Here is a 24,497-nt window from a genome sequence, read left to right as displayed (position 1 = left end):
TGGCAGGCATTTGTCTATTATCCAATACAGGCTTTCTCAACTTATCTTTTTATAACATGGTTCCAGCATGTTGAAGAAAATATTGTAATCCTAAATCCAATTTTGTAATGGGCAGGCAAAGGAAACTAGGATGCATATGTCTTGCACTGCTTTATTTGCAGATTTTGCAACTCTCATACTTCAGAAGTCTTACACTAAAAAAAAAAAAAAAAAAATTAAACCCAAAATAATTTTAATCATTCTGGGCTCCTAATATATATATGTTTTCCTAGCTAATATTTCTTGTCACTTCTACCAGATTTTTGGGTCTGAAATATTGTTTGTAATGTTGCAAAACAACTGATTAAGAAAGCAATGTGTACAGGAGAATCCCTCATAGCAAAATCATCATTCATTAGCAGTACTTTCAGTCTGTCAGTCATGTTACAAATGCGTATACCTTATGCTCAGGGTCCTTACAAACCTAGCTGAATTTGGAAAACTAGACAAGGAAAATTTAGGAAATACTTTAACGTGTAAAACAATCCCAGTTCAACAGTTTGCTATTTTTTACTCAGTGCATTTTTGCACCTGAGTAATACATATACAAAAATCCCATTGTAGAGATTGCAGTATAGTGTGTGGATCTATAGAATACTAACAATAATGTACTACCGTGTTTATACAGGACTTCAATGGATGTTGAACATTTGTTATGAAAAGAAGCAAAGCCATAAAAATTCACAAAATTCACATAGTCCAGTTAATATAGAAATGATCAACTGGATGTTTCACTTAAAGATTGTTGGCTTAATGTACTAGGATAAAGGTATGAACAGAAAAAAGTTTCACAAAGAATTTGCATTGTTTATTAAGAACACTTGAATTTCCACATCACCGTAAAAACCTGATCATCACTCATTTTTTATATGGCAAGTGTTGTAACCCTATAGTGTGAGCGTGCATAATCAAATTGCATATGATACAAGTGCCTCCACAGCCGGCACCTCACATCCTGCTGAGACGGTGCAGCAAGCACAAGATACTTGGCAACGAGTGCCAGATTCTACTCCATGTGATATATAGCCAACATGTCAATGAAAGGAATTCTTCAATATCTTATTGAAAAACAACAAGCTCTCACTGACCAGCAGCAGGCTCTCTCCATGGTGCTAAACAATTTGCCAGGTCCATCGCCATTGGCACAACCCTAACTGTTTCTCCATATGATGACTCTACAGAAAATTGGGATATGCAATATGTATCACTGTTTGGCACTTTGTAGTATTCTTATGTCACCCCAGTCTTGAAAGTAATGAAGCTAACATAAGCATCCATATTTCACAGTTGGTTATTGTTGTAGCCCAATAGCATGAGCATGTGTAATCAAACAGCACACAATACTAATGCCTTCATGGCCAGACTAGAGAGGTCACCTCACAACCTGGACAGATGGTGCAGCAAGCGCTGTGCCATGTGCAGAACAGCCCAATATATGCCTAGCACACCAGGCCCTCAGCCTCACTTACATTTACTTGCTAATTGATTGCTCACCCATGAGGTTGTATTTTGATGTCTTCTATAGTGATGAGACTTTGTACTCTTTTATACTTCATTCAATGTTACTGTCAATCTCTTCTCTTTTATATTCATTCAATGTTACTGTCAATCTCTTCATATGGAAGCAGAATAAAACATGGTTGGTGTTACTTCTGATATTGTGTCTGTACAATGATAAAACATACTTGGTAACAAGGATGGGATTCTACTCTGAGTGTTTCATTTCTTCGGTGCAATTTACAACCACTGTGTCAGTGGAAGAAGCTCTTCAATCTCTTGTTGGATAACAGCAAGCTCTCACAGACCAGGCTCTCTCCATGGCACTAAACAATTTGGCAGCATGTTAGCACACCAGGTTCTACCACTGTTGATGCAACCCCCAACATTTCCTCCATATGACAATTCTGTGGAAGATGAGAGCGCATATGATAGATGCCTATGGCAACATTTTCAAGCTTTTGGAGTCACCTCCCCAACTTGTGCGAAGCTTTATTTTTGTCATGAATTTCTCCTTATGTTATCACCCCTTGTGTCAGCTAGCTCCCCTTCAGAAACCTACCAGCTGCTCTCTTATTATCAATGCAAATGCGGTCATGCATTGCTGCTTGCATTGAGTTCTACCATTGTCAAAAGTGACCACAAGTCACACAGAGCTTGGGCAGCAGAACTTCATGGGCTCAGCTGTCATCGCCAGTTTGTTACACAGGCCCACTGGGACTTACATGCTGATTCAGTGATTCACAATGCTATAATATGCTTGGCCCTTGATGGGGAAGTTCACGAATGTGCTTTACAATGTAAAAATCCCTCTCTCATAGCTCCTCTGAACATTGCTCAGTCTTTTGAAGTATCTAGGACAGCAAAAAATCAGATAGAAGCATTGTGGGAAGTAGCCACCATTGCTTCCTCCCCTACTCAGTCACTGTCGGTTAGCTCATATGCAGTCACTGTCTCCATGCCACAAGGGGGAGCACTGTGCAAAGCAACAGCAGCAGTCAGCATAACAACAGCAGTCATGTGCTTCTCTTCCATTGTGCCCTTATTGCTTTCTTCAACAGGAGTGGGCCATGTGCTCAAAGTGATGTGAAACTGATGTAAAAAAAAGAAGAAAGGGGGGGGTACATTTTATGCAACTCTCAACCTCCTTCATCAGATATCCCCAAGTGACAATAGCACCAAACAAACTCTACATTGAAGTACATGTGATGGACAAAATGTTAAAAATACAAGTGGATGTGGGAACTCTGGTAAATTCTCAAATCTATGCAGATCTTGGATTAATGGCTTTGTCTACTGTCTCTCATCAATTGGTGAATTGCAACAAACAACAAATACCCATATTGGGACAGTTTTCTATTTCCATAGTGTACAAAGCATTTGTTTGACCTTTGACCTTTCTAGTAGTGGATGATGCCACCACTGAAAACTTTTTTGGGTTCTCTATTTCCGATGAAGTGCATCTGGTATCAGATATGATTCCATCAAATAACTGGATGTGCTCTTCTCAGAATATTCCTTTTTTTTGTGCCAGCTCAGTCCCAAATGCTTTACAGGAGCAAGTCAAATTGCAACTACAGTGACTTGTGTCTTTGCATGCTATCATACCTGTCTCCTGTCATGAATGGTCTGCTCTGTTGGTAAATGTCAAAAACTCTTGTGTTGATTTTAAAGTGTCTGTAAATTCAGAGTCTATTATTGATACCTATCCCTTATCCATTCAGGATGAACTATTAGCATGGCTGTCTGAGGACCAATAGTTTTCCAAAATAGACTTGTCAGAAGTCTACTTACAACTGCCTCTGGATCATGATTTCAAGCATATCCTCATGGTGCATACTCTCCTCAGGTCATATCAATACCATTACCTGCCATTTGGAATGACTAGTGATCCTGCCATTTTCCATTGATTTTCAGAGCAACTCACAGCCTCTTTACCAGGATGCATTAACTATCTGGATGATATTTTAGTCTCACCTTTCTCAACAGATGATCATTTCAGAATCTTTATATCTTGTTCTCGGTACTACAGGCTGGATGGCTCTGAATTCCCTATGCATACATTTCCAAAACTCTGAATCAGACACAACAGCACTACTTGCGAACAAAAAAAGAAGCACTTGCTATTCAGCACACGCTCAAAAAATTTCATGTTTTCCTATACAGTTCTAAGCTCCATTCAGTTACTGATCTTAAACGTCTGGTTTCTCTTTCCAATCCTTCAGTGTCTTTACCAGATAAAGAGGCCCATTGCCAGCAATACTGGGCACTGTTTTTGTCATGCTATAACTTTGAGATTCATTTCCAACCCACAGCACAATATGCTAATGTGGATGCAATTTCTCAATTGCCGATTAGTCCTGATCAAACATTTGATCATTGTTTTCATTTAGATATCAAAGCCCAAAACACTATGGATGGTTTTCCCATTACCAGTTCTCAGATTTTGGTGCCTGTCATGGCTGATCCTGTCTTATGCCAGGCTGTTCAATTTGTCCACCACAGCAGGCTGGATAAACCACCAGATTGAGTGTTGGGTCCTTTGCATAATTATTAAATTATTATTCTCTTTACCACTGCCTCTAAGTTCTTCATGGTGTGTTACTGTTGGCTACTGGTGAGTCGGCGCCCATCTGCATTGTGGTGGCATCTCATGCACCTTCTCCACCTGGAACATGGGGGTATTTCTCATACAAAATTGCTGCACACCGCCATGTATTTTGTTTGGGTAATGACAATGGGATTGTGCACATTGTGACAGCCTACCTGCAGTGTGCTACCGATCGAGTGGCACCATTGGCCTCTCCTTCACTGTGGCTCGTCCCATCATTGACCATGGGAGCATATTCTTGCTGATTTTGTAGGTCTATTCCTTAACTCCTTTGGCTTGTACTTATTTATGCTTTCTCAAAATTTCCTTAGGTGGTTCATTGCCCACCTATGTTCATGGTGGCTACAGTCATGGCCCTCTCAAAGATTTTTCACATAGAAGGATTGCTGTATAAGCTTGTGATGGGCAATGGCCCACAGTTTGTGTCTCAAGATTTTTGTACAAAGAGTGGTATTCGGCATGTTACAGCCCCTCACTTTCCTCCCCCGTCCAATGGAGGTGGAGCAGCTGGTCTGTACATTCAAAACCCCGAATGAAAACTATATTACTCAAACTTTTCCCATGGAAACCCTTCACCCTTTGACTGTGTCTGACTACTACAGCAGCACAAGCACGCCGTGCCCTGGGTGCGGCTGACTGCCACAGCAGTTCAGCACTGTCATGCCCCGGGTGCTGCCGACTGCTGTAGAAGCTCTGAGATGTTTGCTCGCCTATTGTTTAGCTGCGCTTCAATAAGATGTCTGTTTGTTTGCAGTGCTACTGGCAGACTCTTGTCACACCTTATTGTTTGCTCTAACCGCAACAGATGGCGTTTCAATATGCGGAACACGACTATATTTGAAGTGAATGTTAGTGCTTTTGGCTGATGCTCACAGCACTTGCACGAGTAATTTGCTTTAGACGCAACAGATGACGCTACTGTGATTTCTGTCAAACTGTAGTTTTGCACCTTTCTGCAAACTATGACTACAGTCCAGAAATACAATAGCCACATTACTCCAACCTTACTTGGAGAAAGGACATACGCTGTTTGTCCACAACTGGTATACTAGCCCAGATCTATTTTGTTGGTTGTATGATAGAGTGACAAACACATGTGGTCCAGTTAGGCGAACACAGAAATAAATGCCAGTAATGGAGGAGAAACTGAGAAATCAGGAAAGCTAATTGCTCTGAGGTGGCAGGAAAAGAAGGAAGTCTGGATGCTATCAATGTACCACAAAGCTGAAATACATCAGACTTCAAAAAGAGATCAAAAGAGTGGTGATCTGGAAATGAAACCGAGTGTGGTAACAGATTACAATAAATCAATGGGACTACTGGACGAAGAGAAATGCTAATAAGAAGAGTGGAAAGTACACAGAAGTTGTCTAAGTGATACAGGAAATTGTTTTTCCATATTTTGGACATAGAAATGTTCAATGCCTTTTGCTTATATTGGAAAAATGGGACAAAAGTAAAATACGATAGGTTTCATCTCAGTGTTATTAGAGAAAGTTTTGAAACTTCTTACGCCGATCTCAAGAGGGCAGGTGACGCTAAACGTCAAGAGTACCCTACAACACTAAATGTGTCGACACATTTAGCAGATCAGTGGGAAAAGTACAAGATACACATAGTCTGTACACGAAATGGTGTTAGGAAACAAACTAAGTTGTGCTGTAAGGAATCCAATGTAACTTTTCCATGCTTCAAAACTTACCACACACAATTTCAGCAATAAAAATCTGTTAAACCTTGTTTCGAGAGAATGTAGAAGCATATCACTATTTTAAACGTCTTTATTTGTATATACATTATAATAAAAACGCACCTCACACAATAATGAAGTGTAGATAAATATCCCCAAATCTTCCAAAACCAGTCCAAAAATAGGAACAAAATAGAAAGCCAAATAACAGTGAGCGTATTATAAGCACAGCACACGGCGAGCGCGCCAGAAGCATTCGGCACCCAACGCACAGTGAGCGGCACGACAGTGCACCACACGAGGTGCAACCGCCAGTGTTGCACATGGCAGTCAAAGGATTAATAGGTGCTCGAGTTCATATAGATTCACTCCAATCAGTAAAGGTATCCTGCGGGTTTCGTTTCACGGTCGCCAACCTCGTACGCTGCTTTATCAGCTCTGGTCAACACGTGGTCACTCGCCTCACAGTGATCCCATTCTGGCTTTGCCGTCTGGTCTCGCAGGTTCGGCTGGCAGTGGTCGTCTGTCACTTCCGAGGCCACTGCTCCTGTGTCATTTGCAGTTCTGGTTTGCTGTTATGACACTACAAGCAGCTGCATCCACTCCTGACGAGCTGCACATCAGAGGGCTCACTGCCCACACCACCTGCATCAGCCTCCGTGGCACGGTCCACACCCCCTCCAGCTCCTGCACATCTTCGATCGGGTTCTGCTGCCACTGGGTGGAGTAGTCAGCACTGGGCTGCCTCATCTCAGCAGCTGCTGTCACAGCCACCATCATCTTCTCTGGTGCCTCAGTCGTCGAGTGCCTGTCTAGATGTGGACACGGACACCGTCATCGTGAGTGCTCCCTTACGGTCTCTCACGGGCGAATGGGTGCTGCATCGGTCCGGATTGGTTCGGACTGTGTTCTCCTGTGCCAGCACGACACCTGCCCCAGTAGTCATCACCTACGGATGTAGACATGGATGTCTACACAGTGAACGATTTTTCCCAAGGGAGAAGGAGTCTTGTAACACTGTAGTGTGAGTGTGCATAATCAAACAGCACACCATACAAGTGCCTCAACAGCTGGCCTAGAGAGGTCACCTTGCAACCTGGACAGACAGTGCAGCATGTAAGCCATGTGCACAACAGCCCAATATAAGCCTGACGCAGCAGGTCATTGGCCTTGCTTATAGTTACTTACCCATCATATGCTTACCTTCAAGACTGTGTGTTGAGGTGTTCTGTAGCTAAGAGACTTTGTAACATTCTATGCTTCATTCAGTGTTATTGTCAATCTATTCATGTGGAACCAGACTAAAACTTGCTTGGTGTTACTTCTGGTATTGTGTCCGTACAAAATTACAAGAGCAAGTTTCCCCAGTTGCCCTGTAAACCATGATGTGAATCAAGCAGATCAAGTTACTTCTTACAATATGTGTGATCAGAGCCAACACACATAGGAGCTGCTTATTGCCGATGCCAAAATCCCTCAAGATGCACAGGTCCTGCCAAAAGTGACTTCTTCAGTATAGATGGACTCTCTCACATCATCCAAAATCCTCAGTAAAGTTACACCATCCACAATTTTACCTCTAATATTTCAACAGTTAGCCAAATTGTATACATATCACTAAACAAATACTACTAACGTTCTCCATTTTATATTATTCTGTTAGGGTGAATCCTGGGTAACAGAACACAATGTGTAATTGCTACAAGATACAAAACTTACTGCAACTCAGCAAGGACCATAAAAACAGACTAATTTTAATTTCAGTAGGCTAATTATGAATGACATCTGTAACAGAACTAAATAGTATTTAAATTTTTACTTTTAATCTGTGGAAAAGGCACTGCAGTAATATGTTTGGGTGTGTATAATGTGTCACATGAAATTGGACAGCAAAATACTGTCTACTGAGACACCATTACTAAGTACGTACAGTAGAGTAATACACTTAATCTGCTGCAGAGGAACACTTTTTGGAAGAAAAATATGACATCAGGATCTGGGGTAAAACCATTGCTACAGAATAACCAAAATAAACTGTCCCGAGACAGGCATTTTGTGGTAACATTCTGCCAACATTTCACATCAGCAGTGGAAATTGCTGGCATGTTCACTTCATCAACTTACTCAAAGCATTTTGCTTCTGCCTCAAGTATTTTCCAGTTCAGTTTTATTTTGGCTACCCTGTATCACACCATATATTATGCACACAACAATACTTTACAAACATTTTACGAACCATTAGTTGGGCATTATTGAAGACAAAGGGCACAGGGTACCAAAATGATCACAGCTTTCTTTGAAAATTATGTTTTGATCAAACTTAAAGCATTCTTGTACGAATCTCCTCAGTAACTACAGTTAAAGTCTATAACTTTGAATATTCAGAAATATTAGAGTGCACGTGGAAGTGTTTCTAAAGACAGACATGTGAGTCCTACTAAATCAGGAATACAGTGAGTACAGTTTCCGGCTAACAAGAATAAACAGTAAGGATTAAGGTGTTTGGGAGTGCATAGTAGAATTGAAGCAAATTTGTCAGAGAATAGGCCATTAATACAAAGTGAAATCTTTATACATGCACTGAAATCTTCTCTTGACTGAAAACTGTGTCAAAATAACAAAGGATGAAACTCAACAGGTGTAACAAGTACTCATTACTGTTCTTAGCCAGCTTATGAAACAAATAAAACTACCTTAAAAATCATAAACTAATTATTATATTAAGTTATCTTCTGCCTGAGCGGAACAAAATTGTTTATTTGGAGGTTGCAAGGGTGCCCACAGCTGGGGGCCTTCCCCTTTCTCTCAGGGAGATGAAAAATTGTCGTGTAGCCAGGTGTTCTTCTTTAAAGAAAATTATTTAAAAAGCTGTATTACACAGGTTTTTAACAAGATCAGAACTGGAAATTGTTTATGGCTGCTTACAAGTTGCCATTTGTCTTCCAGAATAATAAAATATTCCATACTCTAAGGTCTTGCCCCTCCTGCTAAAAGCTATAGCTTGGGCGCACTCTTGCAACAGTGTGCTCTTTCTGCACATGGAGACTCAAATTACCCAAAAAGCAGCAGTTGTCTTTGGGCTACTTAATTTTAACCTTTGCATTTTGCTGTACTTTAAGCACATTCCCAATTAGTTTAAATTTTATAGAATGGGCATACATCCGCCATGTCTGAAGCAAATTGAATACCACAACTTTTTCTGTAATCAAGAGTACTGGGTGCTGTTGTCATGCCCCCTTGCAAATTTAACATAAATCAATGCAGTTTCAGCAGGTACTACATGAAAAAATAGTGAGTAAACTTTGAAACTTGTTATGCTTAGCTTAGAGAAACGGTGACTGGTGCAATATTCTGAATTTTTGTTTGTATTTTAAGCATGCAGTCCTTGCCTCCAAACCCAGTCCATTATGGGTGATAATATTTAATAAGTTGTTTCAGGCAATTAACACAAGTAGTTAAATAATAATTGTGGCATCACATATCAACAGCACCCCATCGAAGTTATAGAAACAGAATTACGAGTTTCTCTCTGATGCCAATAGTGGTCACGCCGGATCTGGTGGACCCAATCATACACATCTTCTGAGCCACATCTCCAGCAGCCCTGTACCACGAACACCCTCTGTCACCACGATATAGGATGGCCAGTGGTAGTGACATGCCTCAATCATGCTTGGTGCCACTTCACTATAGAACTTGGCACACTCCAGCCAGTCACAGTTCCATCATCGTTATAGTTATTGTATGGGTTGGACTCTGCAATATTGGTAATGTCTCCACTTCCTACAATTAACTTGTTTGCTAATCATTTTTGCTCGTGTCCAGCTTTCCTATGCCACACCACTCTGGAGCCCGCCTCTCCTTCCCATTGTGTATGGAGTCGTGCACAACAATAATAACAGTGACTTACAAGACAATAAAATAATCTAGTGTCATTTCATTTTTCCAGTGTTTTATTGATATTTCCACGATTTTTTTCATTGGCATTTCATTTTTACAGTGTTTTCGTTGAATTCTGTTATTGTAATGTTTTCACTGACCTTTAAATAAAATAAGCTTGTTGTATAGTTCTCTTGCAATCTTATCTCTCTGCTCAAAATATTTAGATTTAAAAAATGATTTATTCCACAAATAAAATGATGCTTGTGGCGTAGATTTATCACACCGTGGAAATGGCAGCCTGTTACATACACTAAAGCACTAGTTCTGGTCTAACGTCACCTGATGGCAATAGCTGCAAGCTCATTTGCTGAAAAAATAAGAAACTTCTCAGTAACTGCAGTAAAGTGTTCTTACATGAGATAATTTCACAAACTTTTGTAAGTCGGTATTATGCCTTAGCAGGATAAAAATTTAGGGTCAGAGCCAATTTCCTTATTTTCTGAGAATGTTGTGGTACTTTACTAATAGCTTGAAGTTCGAAACACTCCAACATATCCATTATGTTCTCACTACTTAACATATTAGAAACTGAATTATGTAGTCTTTTTTACTTTTTTTAAAAATCACCAATCAAGTTTCCAACTGCACAACTGTTTTTTTTTTTTTCCCCACACCGTAATTTGTAAGTTGCTTCATATGCTTTCTCATTAGCACATGCTCTGCTTGCACTATGGCATATTATACTTTTTCTGGACTTGAATGATCGTAGGTGTGATCATCATAAACAGGTGCACTTGGCACAAAAATAATGAAATTTCAACACAAGTCTATAATAATAGTTTTACTTCATAAAAAATAGACATACATCATTAATCAAAACTAGAAAATGACGAGCCTGATTTTAATTCACTGGTTCCTCTTAAATGTCCTGACCACCGTGGAAATGGCAGCCTGTTACATGCACTAAAGCACTAGTTCTGGTCTAACGTCACCTGATGGCAATACCTGCAAGCTCAGATGCTTTGTGATGTCCACGAATAGACAGGCCATGGCAGTGCATGTCTCAAGAGTGCAGCAGCAGGGAGCGAGTAACTATTTCAGACTAGTTTAACAATTCTTGACTGCGCGTTTTAAATGCATGCAAGCTCCCAACAGCACACAACATTTCCCATGGGCCCTGCATAGAGGCTAGTTTTCACGAATTTTGGTAGACAAGCCCATATTTCTCGTGATCTCCGGATGCCATTCTTATAACGTCATGAATATTAGCGTCAGCATCAGATATTGATGTGCTGCCTCACAGCAGAGGGCCGCAGCCGGAACGGAACAGTCTTCCTGTCATGACGCAACCGTCATTGTTGGGCTAGTGGGCTACACTGGCGTCGAGTCGATGACAATTTTCCAAAGAAGACCTTCTGAAGTGACTCGCCCAACTCTAGGCTAAGTGACGACTAGTGATCTCCATATAGAGATCACTGGTGACGACAAATGGAATTTGTAACTTTGAATTGTAATAGATTAAAATATGTATTCAGCTCTTGTTTAGATTTGGCCACCAACAGTTGTCATATGTTAATATATGTCGTTGATGTTTCAGATGCTGCACTATTATCAGTATGTGTAAACTTCAGTTATAAAGTTTGAAAAAGTGACCTAAAACATCTGAAGATTTTGGAATTCTACTGGGAGAATCATTTTTATGAATTATTGACCCTGAAAGAAAGAACTTTTAGATGAAGAGAAGTTAATTTTGGATCTGAAGTCTCATTTACAGCGTATTGCCGGAATTTGTACAATATTGTTGAGATTATGTTGTTGAGATCGAGTTTACTTTATTTCATGATAGCTAAGTGAAATTGTAAAATGTAAACTTTCACGGCCGGAATTGTCACAGTTAATAAAATATTCCAGTCTGTTATGCCGTGGTCGATGGAATTTCACTTTAAAACCTGAAGTTTAGTCCCCACCTGCAGAGAACATTTTCAAGGGGGATCGTAGCTTTGTTGAATGTCCGATCCGCATACTGGATCGCTACTGACTAGCCAGGGTGTGAATCGGACATTCAACAAAGCTATGATCCCCCTTGAAAATGTCTTCCGCAGACGGGGACGTAACGCCGGCTTTTAAAGTGACATCCCGTTCACGGCATAATAGCTCGCAATATTTTATTAAGTGTGAGCTGAGTGAAAGTGATATTCAAGAGGTTTTTCCAAAGCTAAACGATGTATACAGTTAACGGTGAAATAAACGTTCAAATCACAGTTAGTAAATAACAACTTGTGTCTAAGGACAGCAAATCTTGGTTCCCATCGGTTGCGCTCAGCAAACTTCGGTCTGCAGTTCATAGTACTTCCTGTTGGGGGACAGTAGAAGCTTACAATCGTCTTTAGGAAAAGGAGCTTTTGATTCATTCCGCGCGAAATTTAAAATTGGATGTTAATTACCGGAAGTTAATCTCATGTACGTCATCACAGTCTTCACACCACAATGTGCCTAGGCTGCTTATGCAGTTTTTAGGACCTACAGGTTACGGTAATGAAGGACTTTACAGCAAAAGATTCTCGAGAATATACCCTACAACTAAAACCACTGGAAAGTTCTCTCCAAACTAAGAGCAATTCTTCAAGAGAAAAGTGGGCCAGTTCTAATTACTTAAGCGACTAACAATGTTAAGTTTGAAACTACAGAGGACTACATGGACAGATCATCTGAATCCTGTGTTTATCTTTGGCCGCACAAACGCCAATGGACACGTTTTTCCTTCATTAACGTGTAGCTGAATTTTAACCTTTAAGCAACTTCTCTCGAGAAATTCGCGTCCAACTACAGCAGTTTACGAGTGACTTTGCATTTTCATGTAACATTCCTTCAGCGCATTGAATCTGACACTAACAAAGAGACGTGTAATTATATTTTACAAACCCAGAGGTGAGAATCAGAAACAGCTGGCAGGCTTTGTGATGTAAGCTAGTAGAGTCTATTACTAGAAGACGATCTACGCAATACGAGTGTTTTATGCAGTTTTTATGAGAGTATGCAACATTTTGAAAATCGGGCGCACTCTCTCCATAGTGCCCTCAGTAGTAATGACCTAGGAAATTTTCTTGCTTAAAATGTTTCGGATGAATAAACTGCAACTAAGGTGGAAATTGTGTTGCAGGAATTCATGGTTGATTATGAAGACTACTTTAGCAATGTACAACGGTGCGAGTTTCGAATAAAAACTGCCTGTGGCGTCTGATTGTGATTACTGTTTTCTCCGATAAATAAAAAGCGAAGAAAATTGTCACTGCTAGTGACAATGAGTTAAAAAAGCAAAGTAAACTGTCAAAGCACAGTTTTTTAATGGTAAGGACTTGAGGAAATACATGATACTATGTATCTTTGCTACAATCTTTAAACTTATAAATGTCTCAGAAATTAGATTTTAAACTACACATACAGCAAATGGGACCTTATATATCAGATTGTTCCAAGAAAAAATTCACTATTCTTATTTCATCATTTACGATTTTGATGAAATTTGCTATAAATTACACATATGAGAAGCCTAATATTTGGTGTGAGAGTAGAAGAATTTCAAGGCAACGACTTCTTTCCGTAATTACTGGGTCAGTAAGACTAAACTACATTACGAAAATTTTGATTATCATTCCTGTGTCTCGGACAGTATGTCGACATATGGTTTTATGATCACCATATATTGCAGTGGACAAACTGCAACTATATTTTTCGATATTTCAAATGAGAGCACTCTTAACTTAAACAAATGTAACATAACCGGAACACGCCAGCAATAGGGCTCACTAATGTCTGAAGGAGAGTCTGGACAGATGGACTGTAAACTTTCGCTGTCTGTCACCAGAAAGCGCTATGAGCTGGAGACCGGAAGTCAGCCGAGCGCAACCGATCGGCCCCAAGATTTGCTGTTTTAGATTAGATTAGATTAGTTTTCGTTCCATAGATCCGTGCTGAGGGGATCCTCGTGGATGTGGAACATGTCAATTTTTTTAAGCTGAAATAACAATACTAATAGTATGAATATTTACAATACATCATTTGTTTCTATTAAAAAATTCGTCAATGGAGTAGAAGGAGTTGGCCACTAGTAAGTCTTTCAGGCTCCTTTTAAACTGATCTTTATTTGTAACTAAATTTTTTATGTTTACTGGCAAATTATTGAAGATGAGTGTTCCTGAGTAGTGGACCCCTTCTTGAACTAAAGTAAGTGCTTTTAAGTCCTTGTGCAGATCATTTTTGTTCCTGGTATTGTATGTATGAACTGAGCTGTTTGTTGGAAAAAGAGATATATTATTTAGGACAAATTTCATTAATGAGTAAATATACTGAGAGGCAGTAGTTAGTATACCCAGTTCTTTGAAGAGGTTTCTACAGTACGTCCGTGAATTTACTCCACAAATAATACGTATTACACGCTTTTGGACTCTGAAAACTTTTGTTTGACTTGAAGAGTTACCCCAAAATATTATACCATATGACATTATGGAATGAAAGTAGGCAAAGTATGCAAGCTTTTTCATTTTTATGTCGTCTATGTCCCTAGACACAAGTTAAATAAACAGACGAAGATAATCTTTGCAACTGAAATGACACGTAAGGCGAATTCACTCTTGATGGAATGTCATCGTCACGTCAAAAGATTCTCCTCAGTAGTTCAAACGGTGGCATTCACACATGCCGTCAACGGAACGTCATCAACACGTCACGTCTGTCTTACGTCAGGGTTTCTCGGGAATAATGTTTCGAGGGGTCTTACTGTAACCTACTTGGTGAGCAAGTACATAGTGTAAACTAATACGAAAATATTCCCCATTGACTGCTATTGCGAAAAGTTCTCAATGTGTACTAGAAGACAACACAAATTTAAATATTTTACTTTATGCACTGAACGAATAAATTGTAAAATAAATGATACATATCTTGTTCAAGATGCTTTACTCACGATTTTTCCAGTGAAATAGCGGAAAGAAAAACCGGGAATAAAGCTGATGTGGCATGCAGAATTTTAAAATAAGATTTGCGATAAATTAACAACGAACAGCAACTCACAAAATATATGTAAATATAGCTCAAGTACACTAAAACGGCCCATCTAGACATCCTGAAGCAGGGACGTGTGGTATCACCACTTACAGTCATTAACGTGCAGTGAACCGACTTTATTGCTGTGCCCACGCACTATGTTCAAGGGAGAGGCTTGGTGATGGAATGACTCAGCAGTTTTGTCGTGACACATTTATTCTTTGGAAGTCTTACACTATGTCAGAAATGCAATGCATCATTAACGTTCGTCCGTAATGGCGTGTTGCCCTAGCGGTACGGCTCGATCACAGATCCCGGAGGGTGTACACTCCAGTGATCAGCCGTGGCGCGACCGCGTGGACCGAGCGAGATAAAGGGCGCGTCGTCGAATGTCCAGCTCTTGGCGCGAGTGGAAGCGCCGCGATGTCCGCGGAAGGGAGGAAGGCACTGTCAAACGGAAGGTGGCACTCCACGAAACGAGCGACTGCGTTGCAGACTGCGCGTACGCGTTTGCGGGGGAGTCGCGTTGACTCGACGCACGTGGTCAGCGACGGCGAAGTCGGTGGAGAGGAGACGGGTGTCGCGTTGCGTTGACCGGCTCGCACTGTCCCCTTGCTTTGTTCCGTGCGTCCGGTGCGCGACGCACCGTTGCCGAAATTCGGCGTAGCGGTATAGCTGCACTCATGAATGCCGGGAGTCGCTTACTTGTGTCGGCTGTGCCGTAGTTCAGCCCTTCGCGCGTTTGAACGGTGCGGCCACCGCAATCCCATAGGCAAACCATCAGCTTCTGTCAAGATGAATTTGGGAGCCTAGATCTTGAATTTCTCTTCGTAATTTTTATTTGCATCTCACTTAACAGGTTAAAAAACTGTTGCTTAGACATTCTGAAAACACGTCTTCTCTTCTTCTATCTCAGTGTAAAGAGTGTGGAAGTCTCCTTCACAGTCTCTACTTTTTAGCATTTTTCAAACCCAGACACTTTTTGCTCTCTGTTCATCATCATCAAGTGCAACAGCGATCATTGCAGACTGCTTTAAACTAAATTTCAGAATTTTATGACTACTTACCATGAACTACGAAATAGTGCATCTGGTGAGTATTTTATGAACCAGCTGTAACGTCACGACGTTCTTTCGACGTTGACGTGCCATGTAGTGTATATGCCACTGTCTAGCATAACAGTCGCGACACATCGCCTCGATTTTGTTGCCTTCTACGCCAGCATCGCTCCATGCAGCCAGTAAGTAAATCGTTGGTTCGGCGCGATCGTGAAAGTGAAAGCGAATAGAAGTTGTTTATTTTGGTTTTGACAACGGTGTTTTACAAACAGGAGCGTCTGTAGCGCCATAAATTGCCGCAACAGCAACAAGAAGGTACCACATCTGCCTTTTTTTCCTAAGGACCGTGATAGGTATGTATCGTCAGGATTCGCTTGCAATCTACATGTGTATTAATGATTAACGTTTCGTTTTAGGAGCAGAAAATGTCTAGTGAATAGCAGACGAGAAGATCTTATGAAAAAAGACCCTGTTTATCTTTATAATAAGGTTAAGATTTGTTTGTTGCACTTCGAACAAAGCCAGTTCATGAACGCAGACAGTAATAAACTCGTGTGGAATGCAGTACCCACACTGCTTGAAATCCCTAATAAGCCACCTCAACTGACGATGAAGAGGAAACTGCCACAAAGGTTCGACAATCCGTCTAAAGCTGTAAAACACTCCTGTGACATAGAAACAGCCAGTTCAACTATCCAGGTTTATTTGAATCGTCAACAGAGACCTGCTTTGACGATGAAGTGATTAGATTAAGTGCAGTTATTGGTGTATTGCAAAAGCGTTTGAAATGTCAGAACTTGTAGATCACTAGACTTCATGCAAAACTATTATGGTACAAGGAAAGTGCCTATCATTTTAAGTACAAACAGCAATGGAAACTGTTTCAGAAGGATCAAGTGAAAAATGATAAACAAATTTTGAAGACTATAGGATCCCGATATTTTTTTTAAAAAAAAGATGCCCTTGTCATGTTGTACGACAGATTAGTATGCCATTGAAGGAGAAACGTGCTGCAAGATGGAAAGACGAAAATAAGCTGTTTGCTCCGAATTTATTATATTACAGCAATGAGGCATACAGGTTTTGTCAAAATGTTTTATGTTTCCATTAGCACATACACTACAGAGGTATGTCGAAGAGATACGAATAAAATATGAGCTAAGTGACAACATATTTCGCCTTTTAAAGCAAAAGGTACAGCATTTCTCCAATACTGATAAACTAGAAAATATGACATTAGGTAAAAAAGTCTCTAATGGCACATTTAACGTATGACAGCAATCCTGGGATTGTTATTGGCTTTCAGCATTTGAGCTTTACACATAAAGGATATTTCTCCCACTACTCATTTTAAAAAACATATTTTTATTAATAAAAAACGGTGTTGTACTCTGACATTACTCAATTCATTCTATTTTCTTTCTTGTTATTGACGTGCCAATTTCTGCTGCTTACCCTTCAGGATGTCTAATTGGTACAATACCACTAGTCGCTGTAGCTCAGAATTCGACAAATTCATTGACTCATCCGTTTCTGTTCAAAGTCTGCATCGTTTTGATGCTCTCTCACGCCGCAAAACTGTTCGTGGTTCGAAGAATGTACAATCAGTATCAGTTATCTCTGAACTACTCTCTGGGAAAGAGATGATAGAGGTGGAAACACCTACTATACAAGCTCCTTTTTTTTAAAAAAAAAAGTATGAGTGTCACGGCTCAGTTCCTAGTCAGTATATACAGCAAGCAGGTTTATGCAGAATGTGGGAGGAATTTTCCAATTTTATGTATAGTACAATTCGATACATTTACAGAAAAGTGATCCAATATCAGACGAATTTTACAAAACATTGTTTCATTTTCACATGTTAAAAATAAATATATTACTGATTCTCAGTTTCACAACATTAGGCACATAATAAAAAAAAAACGGAAAGAATGGGACTTACTAGGAATTCTGTGTATAGTCGGGTTGACATCATCTCCATCTAAAAACTTCAAAAACATTTGTTCCCAATTTTTTAGTGAGATCTTAATGTTGTCCATTGAACACACCTGGAAATTGAAATAAGAACACCGTGAATTCATTGTCCCAGGAAGGGGAAACTTTATAGACACATTCCTGGGGTCAGATACATCACATGATCACACCGACAGAACCACAGGCACATAGACACAGGCAACAGAGCATGCACAATGTCGGCACTAGTACAGTGTATATCCACCTTTCGCAGCAATGCAGGCTGCTATTCTCCCATGGAGACGATCGTAGAGATGCTGGATGTAGTCCTGTGGAACGGCTTGCCATGCCATTTCCACCTGGCACCTCAGTTGGACCAGCGTTCGTGCCGGACGTGCAGACCGCGTGAGACGACGCTTCATCCAGTCCAAAACATGCTCAATGGGGGACAGATCCGGAGATCTTGCTGGCCAGGGTAGTTGACTTACACCTTCTAGAGCACGTTGGGTGGCACGGGATACATGCGGACGTGCATTGTCCTGTTGGAACAGCAAGTTCCCTTGCCGGTCTAGGAATGGTAGAACGATGGGTTCGATGACGGTTTGGATGTACCGTGCACTATTCAGTGTCCCCTCGACGATCACCAGTGGTGTACGGCCATTGTAGGAGATCGCTCCCCACACCATGATGCCGGGTGTTGGCCCTGTGTGCCTCGGTCGTATGCAGTCCTGATTGTGGCGCTCACCTGCACGGCGCCAAACACGCAAACGACCATCATTGGCACCAAGGCAGAAGCGACTCTCATCGCTGAAGACGACACGTCTCCATTCGTCCCTCCATTCACGCCTGTCGCGACACCACTGGAGGCGGGCTGCACGATGTTGGGGCGTGAGCGGAAGACGGCCTAACGGTGTGCGGGACCGTAGCCCAGCTTCATGGAGACGGTTGCGAATGGTCCTCGCCGATACCCCAGGAGCAACAGTGTCCCTAATTTGCTGGGAAGTGGCGGTGCGGTCCCCTACGGCACTGCGTAGGATCCTACGGTCTTGGCGTGCATCCGTGCGTCGCTGCGGTCCGGTCCCAGGCCGACGGGCACGTGCACCTTCCGCCGACCACTGGCGACAACATCGATGTACTGTGGAGACCTCACGCCCCACGTGTTGAGCAATTCGGCGGTACGTCCACCCGGCCTCCCGCATGCCCACTATACGCCCTCGCTCAAAGTCCGTCAACTGCACATACGGTTCACGTCCACACTGTCGCGGCATGCTACCAGTGTTAAAGACTGCGATGGAGCTCCGTATGCCACGGCAAACTGGCTGACACTGACGGCGGCGGTGCACAAATGCTGCGCAGCTAGCGCCATTCGACGGCCAACACCGCGGTTCCTGGTGTGTCCGCTGTGCCGTGCGTGTGATCATTGCTTGTACAGCCCTCTCGCAGTGTCCGGAGCCAGTATGGTGGGTCTGACACACCGGTGTCAATGTGTTCTTTTTTCCATTTCCAGGAGTGTATTTATATCAGTCTGAGACTTGATGCGCGACTTTATATCATGCAGTTTTTTCCTAATCTGCCTGTCTGAAATGTCTTTTCCAAAACTAGCTCTGTAACGACGTTGTATTCCTTTTATACTATCTGCCTTCTCCCTTCTTGTGGCCAGAGTTTGTGATTTTCTGGTAGTAGCAGGATAATTCTTTATAATATTCACGAAGGGTAATTTGGAATCTTCCATTCCGGCACAAAAATAAAGTAAGAAAAACTTTCGGCCTTAGGCCGGTATTACAAAATGGTTCAAATGGCTCTGAGCACTATGGGACTCAACTGCTGAGGTCATTAGTCCCCTAGAACTTAGAACTAGTTAAACCTAACTAACCTAAGGACATCACAAACATCCATGCCCGAGGCAGGATTCGAACCTGCGACCGTAGCGGTCTTGCGGTTCCAGACTGCAGCGCCTTTAACCGCACGGCCACTTCGGCCGGCAACCGGTATTACACTATCAAATTTCTTTGTCAAAGATTTGATCAAAGATGTGATCCAATATTCCATCCAATATATTTGACAAAGATCTTTGACGTAGTGCTAGAAGGGGTATTACACTGTTATCAAATTTTTCGTCAAAGTTCAAGATGGCTGACAACAACTTGTTATTAACCGCAGCAGTTGTACGTACCCCAATTGCATTGTGTGCACATGCGGAAAAGAAGTGGGGGAAAAAATGGAACCATACATACGAGGTTGACAGTCTTAAAAGTCCTGGGATTACAACTTGATAATAAATTCAGTTGGGAGGAGCACACCACAGAACTGCAGAAAGGCCTTAACAAATCTGTATTTCCAATTCGAGTGTTAGCAGACATAGGCAACATAAAAATGAGAAAGTTTGCATACTTTGCCTACTTTCATTCCATAATGTCATATGGGATAATATTTTGGGATAAATCTTGAAGTCAAACAAAAGTTTTCAGAGTCCAAAAGCGTGTAATACGTATTATTTGTGGGGTAAATTCACGGACGTCCTGCAGAAACCTCTTCAAAGAAGTGGGTATACTAACTACTAGTGGTGGGCAGGAAATCGCGTATCTGTTAGAAATCACAGTGACTGAGAAGTCACAGATATCACAGTAGCAACTTTACAGAATCTAACTGCGATTTCAGTCACAGTTAGCAGTCGCAATAAGTATTTCACATTCAAAGACGTGAGCCATCTATTGGTCGAATTTAGCACTGCTTTCTGCGATTTCAGTGACAAGTCGCAACTAAGAGTCGCAAGTAGCATCTAAAAAGCGCGGTTAACAGTGGCATCTGTTGGCCAAAGTTCGTACTACGTCCATCTCTGCGGTACGCTATGGAGTCCAACTGCGATTTCCGTGACAAGTCGCAACTAAGAGTCGCAAGTAGCAACTAAAAAGCTCAGTTAACAGTGCCATCCGTTGGCCAAAGTTCGTACTACGTCCATCTCTGCGATACGGTATCGAGTCTAACTGCGATTTCCGTGACAAGTCGCAACTAAGAGTCGCAAGTAGCAACTAGAAAGCGCGGTTAACAGTGCCATCTGTGGGTCAAAGTTCGCGATACACTATTGAGTCCAACTGCGATTTCCGTGACAAATCGCAACTAAGAGTCGCAAGTAGCAACTAAAAAGCGCAGTTAGCACTCGCATCTGTTGAGCAAAGTTCATACTACGCTATTCGCTACCGAGTCAAACTGCCATTTCTGTGACAAATCGCAACTGAGAGTCGCAAGTAGCAACTAAAAAGCGCAGTTAACATACTTTTCCTAGTGTCATCTGTTGACCGACGTACGTACTTCGTTATGAGAGCCTTGTGCCCCACGAGATCGATGTGCTGTGTGTGCATATGAAGGGCTTACTTCAATAGTGGTACAAGTCCATTTTTGTTCATTTTGAGATACAGAGTCGTAAAGTTAAATGAGCGCTAAAAAATCTGCAGTTGAGATACCAGAAATATTCAAGCATATGGCTTCTTGCTAGAGATGAACCTTTATTTATGTTTGTTTGGATCACTAATTTCAGAAGCATTATAGACAGAAAAGTGGAGGTAATGGACTTGTACCACTATTGAAATAAGCCTTTCATATTATATGACCACATGCACATTCAGCATCAGTTATGGTTGGTCAAATACTGCTGTGACTCTGAATGTATTATATTAATAAGAAGCAACATTGCTCTTTTTTCCTGAAAATATCAAGTAACGTAACAAATGTGTTTGATTCTGCTTCCAATATGACAGTTTTGGTTAATACTCCACATGCCTACAGGACTTTGCAATGTTAACACAGCAGAACTCAGACATCTGTATAAGTGTAGAGAAATGAAAACAGTCATATGAATGCCTCACTTTTGTTCCAACACAGTTCAAGACTCGGGAGAAAAGTTTTACACCTGGTGTTCTACATGGCAACTTCACACGCAAGAACTTTTTGCCGACACTACTACCACCTACATAAGTAAGCTTTTCCTGTGTTACTTTCAAGTAATGCACTTAAGCTATTCCTGATTTAACTGGAAGATCTGTACTGCCCACTTTCATATCAACAGCCTCAAAATGCATATTGTAGACTTCGGGATATGGTACAGGTCAGTGTCACACCCAGATTGTGGAGAAAGGGCGGGGGGGGGGGGGCGGCATGTCGCTCTCCAACAAGTGTTTTTCAATAAGTAAGTGGCGGAAAATTATGGGTATAGGACGGCTTAAACATGTGGAAAATGAGATTTTTATTATTCACTCACTGTATTTGACATTTATTGTTCCTTTAAAATCGCACAACAACTTCAATAAAACACAGTTTAATCATTCACACACTTATTTCACAATTATTTCACTTTTAAACTGCAAATCCTCTAAGAGCTGTCTTGAATCTTCACGAGTCTCTCCCAACAGCCTTGATGTGGATAGATACGTACAGCAACCAGTAATCAGAGTCAGAACTGTGTCTGCAAAAACACAAGGATTATTAAACAATTTTTGCTGTCATTAATTACTAGCAATATAATTGACAGAGTAGATTGCTAATATTTGCTATAATGAATATCACATTTGCAAGAACGATCTCACTGAAGTAATTAAGTCCATCGAAACGCTTAGAAACTAACCTCTCGTCTGACGAAAACGGTCTAAAGACGCAGTGGCAATTTCTTCAGATCTGTTGACAATGATATTTTGAGTTATCACTTTACTGAGTGACTGAAATGAAGTTCAGGTACCTGTGAACATAACAATATGTTAGAATTCATTTTCTAAATACGAACTATTACGGTACTGTACGGCTACCTACATATTAATTACACTATTAATATTTTCACAGTTGTTTCTTTAATACAAAATTAAAGCCAACGGAAGAAAAAACGTAAAACATACTTGCCAATGACAGGTTTTTTGCGATGCAATTTTCTGTGTTGACAGATGTAACTTTTTCATACAGTGGTAAGTCGCAGAAATCGCAGGAGTCACAGAAATCGCAGAAGTAGCAGAAGTCACAGAAATCGCAGAAGTAGCAGAAGTCGCAGAAATCGCAGAAGTAGCAGAAATCGCAGAAGTCACAGAAGTAGCAGAAATCGCAGAAGTCACAGAAGTAGCAGAAGTCGCAGAAATCGCGGAAGTAGCAGAAATCGCAGAAATAGCAGTGGCGGAGGGATACACGACCTATGTTCCTTATCTGCGACTCTTAACTGCGACAAATCGCAGTTAAGAATAACAGATACTGAAAAGTAGCATTCACAGAAATCACTGATATCGGAAAATCGCAGTTTAGCCCATCACTACTAACTACTGCCTCTCAGTATATTTACTTCTTAATGAAATTTGTTGTAAATAATATATCTCTTTTTTCCAACAAACAACTCAGTTCATACATACAATACCAGTAACAAAAATGATCTGCACAATGACTTAAAAGCACTTCCTTTAGTTCAAAAAGGGGTCCACTACTCAGGAACACTCATCTTCAATAATTTGCCAGTAAACATAAAAAATTTAGTTACAAATAAAGATCAGTTTAAAAGGAGCCTGAAAGACTTACTAGTGGCCAACTCCTTCTACACCATTGGCGAAAATTTTAATAGAAACAAATGATGTATTGTATTTATTCATACTATTAGTATTGTTATTTCAGCTTTAAAAAAATCGACATGTTCCACATCGACGAGGATCACCTCAGCACGGATCTATGGAACGAAAAACTAATCTAATCTGGGTGAAGCCGTGGGTTTTACGACGACACGATAAAAGCATTCAACAAAACTTGTTACGTGAGCTTACAGTGGAAGACGTCAAGTCGTACATCAATTACTTAAGAATGGAGGAGCATACATTTCTGTATGTGCTCAATGAAGTGTATCCTCATATCACAAAGCACAATATTCACTTAAGAACTGCTACATCTTCAGAAGACAGGATCACTGTAACATTCCGATTCCTTGACACAGGAGAGGGTTATGTTATGTTAGGTTAGGTTAGGTCAGGTCAGGTCTCCAATCTTCTTAATCTATTTTGTATTCAGGGTGCCTCACGTTGTAAAGCGCCTCATCAGCTTCAGACATCTCTATTAATTTCGTAGTTGTCGGCACACACAAATTGTATTTACCGGCACTGGTTATAAAAACACTGCAGACGACAGAACGCTGCAGCGATGCTAGCGCTCCATGTGGTAACATGTCACATTGCAGTGAACAGAAGACAAGCGTTTTCTTTGGTCAAATATACAGCGAGGACCTAGATTTGAGGAGGATGCGAAGTTCACCGGACTTGGAGACGATGTGACGTCATTATGACGTACACACGCTACATCGAAAACGATACAAACCGTATACCGACTATTCGACTTTTGTGAACTTTCGAGGGGTTGTGACAGGGTAGCGCTGTGCTCTGCGCCATTCGTTTAAATGTGTTTTGCGTTCCTTGCGTTTAAATCGTGTATTGTACTGTGTTTGTGTCCTGTGCGCTGTTTTTCGTTTGCTCGTCTCTAATTATGTGTTCAGCATTCGAGAGAGTAATGAGAGAAAAGCTGAAAGAGTTCAGTATCGATGACGACGGGCAATTACGTGGTTATTGTGAATCTCAAGCAGAAATTGATGTACTTCTGACCCAGCTGAAGTGCGTCATTTATTCGTACTCGGTGAGAAGAATCACTCAGTAGCCAAAATCTTCAGATGCGTCAAGACACTAACCTTTGGTTAAGATTACATTGAGAAATCCACTTC

Source organism: Schistocerca nitens, chromosome 6, assembly GCF_023898315.1.
Source record: "Schistocerca nitens isolate TAMUIC-IGC-003100 chromosome 6, iqSchNite1.1, whole genome shotgun sequence".
NCBI lineage: Eukaryota > Metazoa > Arthropoda > Insecta > Orthoptera > Acrididae > Schistocerca > Schistocerca nitens.
The sequence above is the reverse complement of the archived record's forward strand: the minus strand, read 5'-3'. Positions refer to the sequence as shown.